Source organism: Trichosurus vulpecula, chromosome 2 (assembly GCF_011100635.1).
Source record: "Trichosurus vulpecula isolate mTriVul1 chromosome 2, mTriVul1.pri, whole genome shotgun sequence".
Lineage (NCBI taxonomy): Eukaryota > Metazoa > Chordata > Mammalia > Diprotodontia > Phalangeridae > Trichosurus > Trichosurus vulpecula.
The window spans coordinates 119,941,985-119,955,385 of NC_050574.1; positions in this window are offsets into that span (position 1 = coordinate 119,941,985).

Genomic DNA, 13,401 nt, shown 5'->3' on the forward strand with positions numbered 1-13,401 from the left:
AGTAAGTGTCTGAGGCTGGATTTGAACTCAGATCCTCCTGACTTCAGGCATAGTACTCTATCCACTGTACCACCTAGCTATCATATATAAAATAAATCTGTATAAATCATCAGAGACAGCTACATGGTACAGTGGATAGAGCACCAGGCCTGAAGTCAGGAAGATGCATCTTCCTGAATTCAAATCTGGCCTCAGACACTTACTAGCTGTGTGACCCTGAGCAAGTCACTAACCCTGTTTGCCTCCATCTCCTCATCTGTCAAAGAAACTAGAGAAAGGCCAAGAAAACCCCAAATGAGGTCATGAAGAGTCAGACATGATTGAAAGAACTGAACAATAACACATAAAATCATCAGCTTTCCTGTACATTACTAATAGAACTTTGTAGGGGAAAGGAAATTCCATTTAAAATAATTACAGAATGTATAAAATATTTGGAAGACTGCCTACCAAGGTACCCTCAGGAATTGTATGATTGCAACTAGAAACCACTGTTCATGGAAATAAAGACAGACCTAAATAACTGGAGAAATAGTAATTTCTCATGAGCAAACTCAGACAATAGGACAAAAAATGACATATGCTACCTAAATTAATTCATCTGTCCAATGCCATACCAATAAAACTATCAAAAGATTAAAGAACTATAAAAGTATAACAAAATTCATCTAGAGGAAAAAAATTCAAGAATCTCAAGGGAATTCATTTTTGTAAAGTGAGAAGGAAGAGAGCCTTGCAGCACCAGATCTCTAACTATACCACAAGAAAGTAATCAACACAATTTGATAATGGTTAAAAAAAATAGAGAGGTTTATCAGTGGGATAGATTAAGTACACAACATATCAAAGCAAATGAGAATAGTTGTCCAGTATTTTATAAACTGAAAGGTCCTCCCTGCCAAAATAAAGACTCACTATTGATAGAAACTACTGGGGAAACTGAACAAAAGTTTGGCAGAAATTAGGTTGGGATCAGTACCTCACACCATAGAGCTCCAAATGGATACATGACCTAAATGTAAATGGTTATGTGATAAACAATTAGAAGGACAAGGAAGAAATTACATTTCAGAACTACTGAGAAGGGGAAAATTTATTACCAAGATGGGAAAAAAGGATTACAGAAGATAAAATGTGCAATTTTGATTTCATAAAATTAGAAAGTTTTGCATGAACAAATCCAATGCAGCTAAAATTAGAAGGAAATTATCTGATAAAAAAAACCTTGACAGAAATTTTCTCTGAAAAATCTCCAAAATATATAAACAATTAATTGAAATTTGTAAGAATAAAAGCAATTTATAAATGGTCTAAGATTATGAACAGGAAGTCCTGAAGGGAAGTTCTCAAATGTAAGCTATCAATAGCCATATGGGAAAAAAGGGCTCCAATCCACTAATAAGTAGAGAAGTGCAAATTAAAGCAACTCTGAGGTTCTACCCCATACTCATCAGATTGACAAAGTTGAGCAAAATTTGGAAAATTACTATTGTTGGAGGGGCTTTAGGAAAACTGGTACACAGTTACACTGGTGGTAGAATTGTGAACTGGTCCAGACATTCTAGAAAGCAATTTTTAGCTATGCCCAAAAGTTGCTGAACTGTGTATGCCCTGTGACACATTTATTCCACTACTAGGGGCATATACCTCCAAACAGATTTTTTAAAAAAGAAAAGGGCATATATTTGTAGAAATACTTATTTTTAATAGTATTTTATTTTTTCCCAATTAAATGTCAATAAAATTTTTAGCATTCATTTTTACACAATTTTGAGTTCCAAATTGTTTTTCCTCCCTCCTTCCCTTCCCCTCTTCTTAAAATGGCAAGCAATTTGATATAGATTATACATATGCTTTCATGTAAAACATTTCCATATTAGTCACAGTTGTGAAAGAAGAAACAGATCAAAAGGGAAAAAAAAACAAAAAAGAATAAAGTAAGTTTAAAAAAAAGTAGGCTTTGATCTGCATTTGGAGTCCATCAGTTCTTTATCTGTATGTGGATAGCATTTTCCTTCGTGAGTCCTTTGTACTTGTTTTGGATTGTTGTGTTGCTGAGGAGAGCTGAGTCATTCGTAGTTCAACATCACACAGTGTTGCTGATACTGTGTACAATGTTTTCCTGGTTCTGCTCATTTCACTTTGCATCAGTTTGTACAAATCTTTCCAGGTTTTTCTGAAATCTGCCTGTTCATTTATAGAAATACTTATGGCAGCTCTTTTTGTAGTAGTAAGACACTAAGGAGGGTGTCCATAATTTAGAGAATGGCTTAACAAATTATGATATTTTAATGTAATGGAAAATATGATTTGCTATAAGAAACAGTTTCAGAGCAATCTGAGGAGATTTGTATGTACTGATGCAAAAAGAAGTAATCAGAACCAGGAGAACAATTTTATATTGTAACATCAACATTGTAAAATTCAAACAATTTTGAAAGACCTAAGAATTCTGACTAATGCAATGGTTCCAGGGAAGCAACAATGAAAAATCTGACTCACCTATTGTTAGAGAGGTTGGACTAAAATACACATATCTGGACATGGCCAACATGGAGATTTGTTTTGCTTGAATTTAGTTCTTTATTATAAGGATTTTCTTTTTCTTTTCTCCTTTCTTTTCTTTTTTAGTGGAAGGTAGTAGAAGTGAGAAAAAACTAAATACTCAATACTTGAAAAAACTAAATTTGATTTTTAAAAGATTCTTAGGACTGTGAGTGGAGACATTGAGGAGTAGATTGGCATATCATTTCCAGTATCAATATCATTACTGATTTGATTATGGTTCCAGAAGTGGAAAGCAGATGGTGGAGAGTATACTAGGAACTCCAAGGAGTATGTGTAAAGCATTACTGGGACTGGTTGGGTACATTGAACCAAGTGAAACACTCAATTAGGACATTCTAAGAAGAAATTCCAGAGGTGAAAAGATTAAATCGTCCACAATAAGGGGATCCACCAAATGTGCTGGGGACTTCCTTTTGGCCTTTTCATGTTTTAGCACCACAGGTGTCTATAAGTCTATATGTTATCTCACACCTCCACCCACATGGGTTGGGTGGTTTTCCTGTCTAAGAAGACACCTGATTGGCTGAGAATTGCTGGGCCTGAAGCTGCATAGCTGTATAAGGAATAGACTTGAAGAAGTAGGAGCAAGAGTCAAGCTCAAACCTTTGAATGGCAGACTTTTACATGCTTGCTAGGAGGCCTTGGAATTGCAGACAGGTTGGGAAATGGAAGCTGGTTAGGGGGGCAGGCCACCTCCTTTTCTGATTGTGCATCTCTTTGGTGTCTCCTTTTACAATGCTTTGTGTGTGTGGTTCTTTGTTGGTTACATATTGTGGCCTATAAACAACTTTCATGGAGCTCCCCTTTGCCCTTTGTGTGAACCATCATTGTGGTTTCTTGTGATTACCACTGACCACCAAGGTTGCTATCATTTCTTTAATAACCACTTCTTCCTTGTTGGTCAGAGTCATATCCAAAATAGGAGTTTCTCTTGCCACTTCCTCCAGCTTCTGAAGAATGAAATTATCATTAAAACAAGTGGTGAATCTTCCAGCTGCTCCACTTTGAGCAGAGAGGAAGCATCAGCAGATGGCTGAGTAATTGAAGCCCCTCCTTCCCCAAACACACCACCATGACATGCTTCAGTGCCAGCGATGATGGTAATGTGTCACAGTCTTCCTAGGGGAGCAATACAGTCAGACTTGTGCCTTACAAAGATGATTTTGGCAGCCCTGTGGAGGATGGATTGGAGAGGGGAGAGAGTAGACACAAAGAGACTAGCTAGTTAACCATTACTAGTCCAGGCTACTGGGGTTGAAAGTGGCAACGTGAGTGGAAAGGACTAGACAGATAATTAGTTATCCCTTCCACAACGTGCCTTTCTCTGTTGCAGTTTTGATACATCATGGTTTGGCATGAGAAATTAAACAGGAATTTTGGGGGAGTTTTGTGGAACCCGCAGACAGTATGCAAAGGCTAGCAGATGACACAGAAATGTTTAAAAACTCAGAAATGCATGAAATATATGCGTAGTATTGTATAATATCAAACTATTTTATCTTTTAATAGCACAATAATTCAGACTTCTCTGGTATGAAAGGAGGGCCAATAAATTTTATGCAGATTTTCCAGATCTCAGGGACACTGTGCTCTGAACTTCCCCCTCCTCCCACACAATGTGGAAAGGATAACTATATGATTATCATCATCATCATCAATAATTCCAGCTCTTAACACAGTTTCTGGCACATAGTAGGTGCTCAATAAATGCTTATTAATTGATTATCGATGACAATGACAATAACAATAGGCATTTGTAGAATGCATTAAAGTTTGCAAAGTACTTTACATACATGTACATACTTGATAAACCCACAAGGTAGAAACCTCAGTTACTATTATCATTATTATTGTTATCATTTTACAGATGAGAAAACTGAGGCTGGAAGAGGTTAAGTCACACAGCTAGCAAATGTCAGCAGTTGCATTTAAACTCGGGTCTTCCTGACTTCCCAGTCCAGTGTATCACATCATCCTGCTCCAGATTCCAGAGACTTTTGAGGTAGTATCTATCGCTAGGACTTGGCCACTGATGGGGATTACTATAAAAACTTCCTAATTGGCTTCTTTGCTTCCAAGTCTCTTCTCTCTCTAATTCTCCCTCCACACAGCAGCCAAAGCAGTTCTGCTAGGGCACAGATCTGACCACGGTCACTTCCCTGATTAAAAAAAAAAAAACAACCAACCAACAAACCCACCGCCGTCAGCAGCTCCCTAGTGCTGCTTGTCCAATACCAAATACCAGGCGGGTATTTCAAGGCTGTAAGAATCTGAAGCTAATCTATCTTTCCAGACTTATTTTTCCTTAAGGGAATTTGTACACAACCCAGGCAATACCACCTACATGTAGAGGCCGTTTCTGATTTTCTACCCCTGACCCCTCCCCCCAGTTATCAGCACTTTCTCCCACTCGAAATTATATTACTTTGTATCAATCTATCTCCGTATGCATTGTCCTCTTGCCACTTTCTCCACTACAATTTAAATTCTCTTTGACAGCAAGGATTGTTATACTTTTTAAAAAAATTGTATCTTTAGCACCAGCACAGCTAGTAAGAGTCTGAAGCCAGATTTGAACTTAAATTTTCCTGACTCTGAATTGAGCTCTCTATTCACTATAATCCAAGTATCATGCAATACTGTATCAAAAGCTTTGCTAAAAAAATCTAGGCAAACTTCATCAACATCGTTCACCTGCTGCATAACCTTGGTAATTCTGTTTTTTAAAAACACAAAATAAGGTTAGTTGGACCTGACCTGGCCTTAATGGAGTCATGGTGGTCTTTGTGATCGATCACCTCCTCTTTAGCAAAATATCCGTTAGTCTGCTCACTGTCTCATCTATCATATCTCATCTATTCTAGAATTTTCCCATGAATTAAGGTGAAATTCATCATCCTCTAATTTCCTTTGGGGTGTCTTCTCCGTGAAACCTTCCTTCATTCCCTCCTCCTCTCCCAAGTATTAGTATTCTTTCTTTTCTCAGCATTCCTCGTATTGTGCCCATCTGTGCACATGTTCTATTCCTTCAGTAGAATGTGAGCTCTTTGAGGACAGGGATAGTTTCATTTTTTGCTTTTGTAGTACTCTGTCTTGAATCCCTAGCACTTAGCACAGTGCCTTGAACACAGTGGATGCTTAATGTTTGTTGAGTCGAATGGAATCATTCTGCTCTTATTCTGCCTTGCTTTTTCCTTTCTTACCTCTTCTCTCTCCCTTCTTCTTTTCCTCAATTTTGTTTTCTTCTTTTTGCTTCACTCCTTTTTCTCCTCTCTGACTCTCATTTTCCCTTCTAGTCCTTCTCTTTCTCTCCCTTTGAGGGCCATACATGCAATGGGAAAGGAACATATTTCACCATAACTCTACAAAAATATTTCCATCACAAACCTGTCAGTGAATTTTGATATTTGCCACAATGTCTGAAATTTTCACACTTAGAACTTTATAGTTTGGAGTTGGGGTATACTACTGATTATAAGCTCCTTCAGAGGGAGGACTGAGCCTTTCTTTGTCTGCCCACCACTTTGCCCAGTGACTGGCATACACTAGATGCATCATAAATGCTTGTTGTTTTGACTATAACCTGGGAATCGTTAACAAAATTAATTATTATCAACATTCTCTCTCTCTCTCTCTCTCTCTCTCTCTCTCTCTCTCTCTCTCTCTCTCTCTCTCACTCTCGCCATAACTCAAGGAGCAAAGGTTGGCACATGATGAGTGTACATGAGGAGCAACGGACAGACTAGTGTGGCAGGAGCTTGGCGCTCTCTAACTCAGTAATGGGGCCCAGTGTTGAAAAGTGACATTTTCCCATCTTGCACTTTGGATCATAAACTTCCTCAGGGTTTGGGATCACACACCCTCTTTCCTTAGTGCCTAGTAAATGAATGTCCATCCCAAACATCACATGAGGAAATGTTGCTCCTAACCCCCTTAAAAGGATGCTCTTTTACAGCTGTGTCTCCAGCAGTGAGGATTGGTTTGCACTGAGTCATCCACATTCTCATCTACTATCCCTTGTGAATTATGGCACAAGAGAAAGGCTTGGCTGGGTCTGTGTCTAGAGCTGGGGTTAAGGATCAGTCTGGTGCCTCTGCCCCTGCAGCCTCCTCCCTTGATTGGTCAGCCCTTCCCTGGGACTGACCAGTTGAAGAAGTACCAATGCCAGTCATGCTCACTTCCAACCAGGTTCAACCCTTGACTCTTTGGACTACTTTCTCACCTCTCCTTCACCACCTTTTCATAATGGAAATGCCTCCATCCTTTTGACTTCCTGACTCTCCAAACTACTTTTCCACCTCTGCCCCAACAAATGCCTCACACCGCCCCCCCCCCTTCAGCCTCCTTCTATGTGTTGTTTTCCCCCATTAGCACATAAATTGCTTGAGGACAGGTACAGTCTTCTGTTTTGCTTGCATTTATATTCCCAACACTTAGCATAGTGCCTAGCATATAGTAAGTGCTTAATAAGCATTCTGTCTATCTATCTATCCATCATCTATCTAATTACCTATCTATATCTTAGATATTCAGTCTGGGGTCAGGCTTATCCTGGAGCTGAGGTCAGTGAGCTGGGCTCAGGGTCCATTCATTCTAAGTCTGTGTTAGGACTTAGTCTGAGTCCAGAATTGGGGCTCATCTGGAATCAAGGTTGGTGCTCAGTCTAGGGTCATGTTTAGTCTGAGGCTAAGTTTGGGGTTCACTCTGGGTCTGGGGTCAAGTTGAGGCTTGTTCTATGGTCAGGGTTTAGTCTGGGGTTGGGGTCAGTGCTTAGATTGAGGTCAAAGCTATAGGCAGTCTAGGGCTGGGATTCAGACCAAAGCTAACTCACCCTGTCATTAAACCCATAACCTAAACACAGAACGCATGACCAGCCCAATGCCATTCCCATGGTGAGGATGGCCTGGTGGGGCTGCCCCTGTGTGCTGTTAGGACATTTTCTCTCCTTTCTCCTCCCCCAACCTTCAGTATTCTAGGGCTTCTGTGGCTCCTGGAGATGCCTGGAGAATGACGTATCTGCCTCTGCCTCTCTTGGAGGTGGCCAGCTCATTGTCTTTTTTGACTGTGCTGGGGATGCGGGTGATTCAAGGCATTGACATAGTCATTAATCTCTGAGCTCTCTCTGACCAGACCAATTAGCCATATCTCTCAGGCCTGCCAAGGGGAGCCACAGAACTGGGTCCTTGGCTGGGCCTGGAGATTTAAAGCAGACTTGAAAAGTGACTATAGAACTTGACTGTTTCCCTGACTTCATTCCTCTTTCCCCAACTCAATCTGAGCCTGGACTGGAGCTCCTCAATTTGAATTTGCCACTAACATGCTAACATGTGACTTTGACTGAGGTTCTTCCCATCCCTGGACTGTATTTTCTCCATCTGCAAAAAGAGAGGCCTAGATTAGATGGCATTTAAAGTACCTCCCAGCTCGAACAGTCTACGACCTAAAGTCTGCCCTGGTCTGACATTTGATGCTTTGAGGTCCCTCCCAGCTCCAACATTTTACACTCAAATATCTTCCCATATTCTATGATCTAATGTCTCTTCCAATTTATTGCCTGAAATGCTCTCCCTCTCCCTTCCACCTGTTCCCAGCCTTCATAGCTCAAGCCAATGCCACTCCTTCTAGGAAGCTTCCTCCGAGAAGCAAGATGGCATGGGGGGAAGGGCAGTAGGCTTGGAGCACAAACCCTAAGTCTGAATCCTGCCTCAGATACCTTCTGGTTTGGCTATCTCGTGAGCTTCCATGGTTTCGATTATCATCTCTGTGCTGATGATTCTCAGTTCTACTTACCCAATCCTGACTTCTCTCCTAACCTTCAGACATGTATTGCCAACTGCCTATTAGGCATCTCGAACTGGATGTCTTGTAGACATCTTAATCTCCATGTGTCCCAAACTGAACTTATCATCTTTTCCCCCAGTCTCTTCCCTCTTCATAAATGCCTCATCACTGTGAAGGTTACCATTGTCCTCCCAGTCACCCAGACTCACAACCTAAGTGCTGTCCTAAACTCTTCACTCTCTCTCATTCCCTATATCCAATATTTTGCCAAGCCCTGTCAGTTTTACCTTTGTAACATCTCTCATATATGTCCCCCTTCTCTCCTCTGACACTGCCGCCACCCTGGTGCAAGCCCTCATTGCCTCAATCTTGGATTTTTTCGATAGTCAGTGGTTGGATAAGTAGAACTGAGAATCATCAGCACAGAGATGATAATCGAAACCATGGAAGCTCATGAGATAGCCAAACCAAAAGGCATCTGAGGCAGGATTCAGACTTAGGGTTTGTGCTCCAAGCTATCATCTGAGCATGAAGTAATGTGGGCATGAGTTAAGGTAGTGGCCATGTGAATGAAGAGAGGGGAATGGATATGAAAAGACTAAGCTGTCTTGGCAATTGACCAGATAAGGGAGATGAAGGAAAGTGAAGATTCGAAGATGATTCCAAGGCTGCTAATCTGTATGACTGGATGCCGAGAAAAACTAGCAAGTTTGGAGTGGGGGTAGGTTTTGGGGGAATGTAATAAATTCCATTTTGGCTGTGTTGAGTTTGAGATGCTGATGAAAAATCCAGGTCCAGCAGGCAGGTGATGATTTGTCTGGCACGTGGTAATGCTAAAATGAGTATTGTTTGATAGTGGTAGTTATCTATATCTGAAGAGACATGATTATTAAACTCATGAGCTTTGATAAGATCACCAAGGAAAAGAGTGTAGGGAGGAGAGGAGGTCTAAGGGCAGACAGAGCCTTGGGAGAGGGAGGTGATCACATGGTGGAAAGAAGGAAGAGAAGGGTGTAATAAAGTATACCAAGAAGTAACCATCAGACAGATAAGAGGAAAAGTAAGAAAATACAATGTCATGGAAACCAAAAGGGGAGAAAGTAGACAGGAAGATGAGTCAGAAAGACTGTCCAGGAGGTAGAACAGTGTCAAAAGATACAGAGAGGTCATGTAGAATGAGGACTGAGAAATGACCATTTAGCAGCTAAGAGACTGTTGGTAACCTTGGAGAAAATCTAGAATTCTAGTTGAGTAGTGGGATCAAAATCCATATTGCAAGGAACTGGAAAATGAGGAATTGGAAGCAATGGATGTTGGTGACTTATTATAGTAATTTTGTTGTGAAAGAGAGAAGAGTTATAGGACAATAGTGTGAGGGGATAGCAGGGTTAATTGTATGTTTCTTTAAGAATGTGAGACCCAAACATATGGGGGGGGGCGGAGAATGAGTCAGTGAATGAGAAGATTGAAGATGAGAGAAAGAAAGGGAATGTTTTGGGGGTTAAAATCCCAGAGGAGATGGGAGATGGTGGGATCAAAGGTAGAGGGATTGACCTTGGCAAGGAGACAGGAGCAAAAGAAGCTACTATGGGGGGCGGGGGCAGGTGGAGGATTTTTGAGATGCAGACTAGGGGAGAAGGGAGAGGGAGATCATGGCAACAGCCTCGAATTTCATAGTGAAGTAGGAGGCAAGGTCCTCTGCTATGATGGAGTGTGTCGGAAAATTGTAGAGAAGAGGGAAAGAACTAGAGGCCTGGAGAAGGAGAGGTATCTGTTTTATTTAAAGGAACAAAATGGAATCTGCAAACTATGGGTGAATGAGTTTGATTTTAATTCCTGCACAATTCTAGAACATATGATGAAAGAAGTGATTAGTCAACATATAGAAAAGGAAGTAGTGATCAAAGAGAGCCAGGCTGCCTTCCTCAAGAACATGACAGCTTCATTTCCCTTTTGACTGGCTACTGCATTGGTAGACTAGGGAAACGTCAATATAATTTAGCTAAATTTTAGCAAAACATTTTGACAGAATTTGTCATGCTCTTCTTGTGGACAACATGAAGGAAGGAAGGAAGGAAGGAAGGAAGGAAGGAAGGAAGGAAGGAAGAAACAGAGGGGGAAATGGAGGCCTATCTTTACCACAACCTCTTGGCCTATATAAAACTGGCTAGACCTACGACATTCATAATGGGTCCTTGGCCCTGTTCAGCCTTTCTCCCTCAGCCCTCCTGGAATTAGAGATTCCAGGGGACTGATTCATCCACAGACCTCCCTGCTTCCCTGAGGTCTGAGGCAATGGAATTATAGCCCAAGTTCCAATGACTGGGAGGGAGAAAATGGTTCAGTGAAATTCCCACATAGCTTTTAGAAAACCAAGAATACAAGGAGGTGGGAGTTTGTGGAGCTGGGCTTGGCCTTGATGGGGTAGAAGAGAGGAAAGATGTTTTCTCTAGGTCTCTGGGTGCCAAACTAAACAGCCACCAGCCACTATCAGAAGAGGAAGGGTCCAGCAGAGGGGAGGGCAAGGGAGGTGATGGGGAATATTGAGCAAGCTCTGGAAGACACATCCCAGGAGAGGGAAGGGTATGAACAGCTTTAAAGGGACTGACATTCCTTGGAAGCTCAAAATTCCTGAGGCATCTGTAAATGGGATTCTGGGGGTGGCAGGGGAGCAAGACAGCAAGACTCCTGCCCTAGAGAGAGAGGTCCCAAGAGGTCAGGGGAGCAAGACTTCTCTTCATCCATGCACTATGATTGGTGGCCTCATCCCTCTTAAGATATAGGATAAAACCTAGAACTGAAAGAAACTATAGAGGCCATCTAATAATTATAACAACTGGCATTTATGTAGTGCTCTAAATGTGTGATCTCATCAGCTCCCATGGATTCTACTAACATCTCTTTGCAGTTGATTTTCAGCTTTATGTGTCCAGCCCTAACATCCCTCCTGACTTCCACTCTTATATCTCCATCTGCCTGTTGGGTATTTCAAACTATATTTCTTGGACATCTTAAACAGCATATCAAATCCTCCTTCCTTCTGAACTTTCTTATTATTGTGGATGGAACAACTATCCTCCTAGTCACCCAGGCTTGCAACCCAGGTGTTATCCTTGACTCCTCACACTCTCTCAGCCCCCACCATAGCCAATGAGTTTCCAAGATCTATCATGTCTACCTTCATAGCATCTCTCATCTCTGCCCCTTTCTCTGCCCTTCCACTGCCACCACCCTTATGACAGCCTTCATCTTCTCATGCCCAGACTATGACAAGTCTCTCTTTACTCCAGTCCTACCTTGACTCAGTTGGCAAATTAATCTTCTTAAAGGACATTTGATCATGTCACCAATTCAATCCATTCAGTGGCACTCAATTGCCTGCAGGATCAAATTTAAAATCCTTTGTTAGGATTTTAAAAGCCTCCATAGCTTGGCCCCTTCATACTTTTCCAGCCTTCTTATACCTTATTCCCTTCAATAATCTAGTGACACTGGCCTCCTTGTAGTTCCTTGAATGAGACACTACATCTCCCAGCTCTGGGAATTTTCACTTACTCTCCCCAATGCCTAGAACTCTCTCACTCCTCATCTCCACCTCCTGGCTTCCCTGACTTCCTTCAAGTCACAACCAAAACTTCACCTTTTGTAGAAAACATTTTCTGGTCCCTCTTAATGCTAGTGCCTTCCCTCTATCAATTATCTCCAATTGATCCTGTCTGTATCTCATCTGTGTGTAGTTTTTTTCCCCATGTAGCCTTCCCTTTTAGATCGTCAGCTTCTTGAGGACAGGAATCAGCCTTGGCCTATCTTTGTATCCCTATAATTTAAGTCCAGTGCCTGGAATATAGTATTTGTTTAATAAATACTTATTAATTAATATTAATACTTTAATAAATATTTACTGACTGATTAACTTCACATCTGAGTCTCATGACAATGATACTTTTATTCATTGGCTTTATGTATATGATTTACTTATTGTTCTGCGGGGTAAAGGCAAAAATAAAACAATTCTTTGAGAAACAGCAGAATACAACATGTGCCCCTCTCTCTCTCTCTCTCTCCCTCCCTCCCTCTATCTCTCTCTCTCTCTCTCTCTCTCTCTCTCTCTCTCTCTCTCTCCCTCCCTCCCTCTCTCTGTCTCTGTCTCTGTCTCTCTGTCTCTCTCTATTTCTGTCTCTGTCTCTTTCTCCCTCTGTCTCTGTCTTTCTCTCTCCTACATATAGAAATATATACAGAATAAATACAATGCAATTGGGGAAGGGGAGTCATCAGCAGCCGAGACAATCCAAAAAGGCCTAATGTAAGGAAATGGCATTTGAGGTGAGCTTTGAAGGAAGCTAGGGATTCTAAGAATCAGAGGGTTTTTTTTAAAGAAACATTCATTTAACCCTGCCATCCCCTCAGTCTGTTGTTCTATAACTCTTCTCCATTCAAGGCATACATTATTGCTGTGCATAAGCACAGAGACAGGAGACAGAATGAAAACTGCGAGGATTTGTAAGAAGTCTCCTTTGGCTGAACCATAGCGTGTGAAGGGTTTTGCTGTTCAGTCATATCCAACTCTTCGTGACCCCATTTGGGGTTTTCTTGCCAAAGGTACTGGAGTGATTTGTCATTTCCTTCTCCAGCTCATTTTACAGATGAGAAAACTGAGGCAGAGTTAAGTGACTTGCCCACGGTGTGTGTCTCTCTCCATCTCTCTCTCTCTCTCTCTCTCTCTCACACACACACACACACACACACACACACACACACACACACACACACACACACACACACACACAGAGTGTCTGAGGTCAGATTTGAACTCAGGAAGATGAGTCTTCATGACTCCAGGCCCAGCACTCTATCCACAGCATCACCTTGCCGCCCTGCGTGAAGGGAAGTAATGTTGAATAAGGCTGGGAAAGTAGATTGGAGTCAAGTCTTGACCTCTATATTCCATTCCATTCTGTACTTAACCAAGGATTGACCTACTGAAGAAATGGGGTGTTTAGAATAGAGAGAGACAAGAAGGATTTGGGGAACCTAAAGCACTGAGGGGTAGGA